Here is a 3,267-nt window from a genome sequence, read left to right on the forward strand (position 1 = left end):
ATCCAGTTTCTGAAACCTCTCCGAACTCATCATCACACCGTCACAAATTTTACCTTTGCCGAAGATGTCTATTCCTAGAGTAACAAAACGAAAGCGTAAATCGGAAAAGGCACCGAAAGCTACCGTCAAGACCTGGCTACAGCTGAGGCAACAAAAACCATCAAGTCGATCAAGAAAGGGCGAAAACTACCAAAGAAGCGAGTTAAATTTCAAATATCGGATGAACGTTGCGAAGATACCTTATGCGAATTGTGTGATGATTCTTTTTCTGATTCAAGTGATGGTTATGTGTGGAGTAAATGCCTCGCCTGTTTGAATTGGTTTCATGCTAAATGTATCGACGATGAAGGTTTTCGAAGTCGCATATGTAACTGATACATAACTCTTTTGATTTGTTGATTGTTGAATTCGGTGTGGAAAAGTTCACAAAAACTCTCTATGACTCGCGAACTTTTCCCTTGGTGAAGTTCGTGAAATATCGCAATTTTTTTCCAACACTGGTTGAATTACGACTCATTATTTTGATTTGTTCCATGAATTATTACTGATTGAATAAATGGTTTTGTACCTTGATTACCGTTTTTTTACAATTTTACCATATTTTTTTTATGATAAACAGCTTTTATGAGGAAACCTTAGTAGGTTTGCCTAATTTTGCATGATGCATGATTGACCGCCCACGGTTGCTGCTCTGTTATTATCAGATCAGCTGCAATTACACAGAGAGAACCAACAGATGATGTTTGGGACTAACATTCATCCTCAATGTGTAAGCACTGGAGATCTAATATTTAGCAATACCAGCGCCGGCCGTGTCCGACTGCAGGTCAACTAGGGAATGGGAAGGAATGTGTTGACGTGGTACTCGCTGTGAAGGAAACCGAGAAATCCTCTGCGCTTCCACGAGAAATCACTGGGATGTTGGATGTGGGGGAAAGGTTGTACACGCACACGCAGGGATCGTTTTTGGTAGAGCGATTATAATACACACACACACACACACACACACACGCACACACACACACACACAAACACACGCACACACACACACACACACACACACACACACACACACACACACACACATACACACACACACACACACACACACACACACACACACACACACACACACACACACACGCGTGCGCACTCATCGAATTTCTATTTTTAGATCAGGACCCACACTGTGGTAAGTTATGCGATCGGTGTTAAAGAAGAATTTGTTTTCATTAAAATCTAGTGGGTATAGAATAAGGCAAAGTGAAAAATTGCAAGGAAGGGGACGGGCCTGGGATTGAACTCCCGACCTTCTGCTCAGTAAGCAGAAACGGTAACCACTGAGCTACCTAGCCTCGTCACATGACCGTGTCGGAGAGATCGAGGGCTTCCAAAGTGCTTTCTACGACGCGTCCCGAGAATCCAGTGTTTGAAGCATCCTCAGCGTGTTCAGAATGAAGTTCAATGTTACAGGTACAGTGCGCAGTGGCAGAAAAAATAGTCCAACTGTGGGGCAAAACATCTTCAGGCAGGGCACACACATTATTACATTGATACTTGCCTTGATGAGCAAGCTGGAAGACCTCTTCTCGCACTCCAGACACAGGCCAGGACGACTTCGACTGCATTGATGAGGAAACGGCTCGACTGTGCTGGGTGGATTAGAGGCTTCCGTGTTGCTTTCTAACGTGCGTCCCGGAGATTCACTTTTGATTGCTGGATCAAGATGACTGTAACTACATACAACACGAACCGGCGCGGCAGAGTTCAGTGGCATAGGGACCAGCGTGGTAGTTTCTGAAATGCGTTCAGCTGCAACCAGAGCGGCCACATTGACTGGCGTAGAAGCACTGGTAAGGGAAATTTCATCAGGAGAGACGTGGCTGAGTGAATTTTGCGAGTACTTGCCTAGTATGGAAGTCTGGACGACCCCTTTCACAATTCCACACACAGGGCCGGGATGACTCCGATGGCTGGAACAAGCGATCGGCGCGACTGTGGTGGATGGATCAGGGTCTTCCATATTACCTTCTACGATGCATCCCGGAAGCGAAGAAACAGTGATAGTGAAGCGCCCATACTCCGTTGCGCATCCATGTTTCACTCCCGTGTTGAAGTGCCCAACGTAGAGCAACAACTCGCGTGGTCTTTCTTTCTCCGTGAAATGAAAGACAGTGTAATTCCATTTCTACTGTATGGAAAAAGCTCTTTGACGAATCAGTTATCCTGAGGTTGGAACTGTGCTCGTCCGCACCTAGCAAACCTCGGATAATAAACTCATCAGAACAACTGCCCCGATTCTTTATTATTCGAAACCTTTTATACATGAATTTGTTACTTAAACTCTACACAATAGTTTTTCTCCAGTATGTACATATAAAGCGAGACAGATAGTTTTTCTCTTGGAAAGTCGGTGTCTGTTTTTTTAACAAGAATTAATGCTCCTCGCGGTAGGAACGGCTATGTAGGATGCTTACTCACCAATGTTTACTTTGACCTTTCTCGAAGCACCTAGTTAAGCCAGCGCGCATCGCTGACGACGCGGTAGCAACTGTTTATAAACAACTGACCCTGGAAATGTGCGACATTGTCATTGCTGCTGTTAAGTTGTGTATTTTCTACTACCGTATGGGGGTCTATTACTGGTTAATTTCTTACTCAGATTGATATTGGATTTTGAGGCCTCTGCAATAGGTTATCTTAAGGAGTATCTGTATCGGACCCATCCGATGATTTTGGAGATGCGGGTGCCTGCGCGTTTTTGCACGATTTTCTACGAACTCCCTGAACAGGATTCCTTCCGGCCACGAGTCAGGATTAAGGGCGGCTTAACGATGCTCAAAATTGATGCCAACTTTGAATGAAATGTAGTTGAATGAGTTTAGGTCTGCGCCATTTTTCACTAATGGAACTACTGTCACAGCATCATTGCAATCCAAAGCTTCCTTTGCGAGCTTGGAAACGGTTTCAGCTTTCACGGACGGATGGAAATGCGAGAGGTAGATCCAGAATACATCTTTGGACGTGGGTGGAGCAACGATGATGTCACCACCTTCCATTTTGATGGAAGATGGATTTTTCCTATTGATGCAGATGTAAACAGAGACAATCTGCGCTTGGGGAATAATTTTCACAAACTTTAACACTGAAAAACACGAATCAAATTTTCACAACTTTACGATAATACACGACGATAACGACGAATGCACACACGAACAAGTAAGTAATATACAATTAAACGGGTTAAAAATACGATATTAGCGAAGC

Source organism: Ochlerotatus camptorhynchus, unplaced genomic scaffold (genome assembly GCF_037179485.1).
Source record: "Ochlerotatus camptorhynchus isolate MF236.1 unplaced genomic scaffold, CSIRO-AGI_Acam_v1.1 ptg000256l, whole genome shotgun sequence".
NCBI lineage: Eukaryota > Metazoa > Arthropoda > Insecta > Diptera > Culicidae > Ochlerotatus > Ochlerotatus camptorhynchus.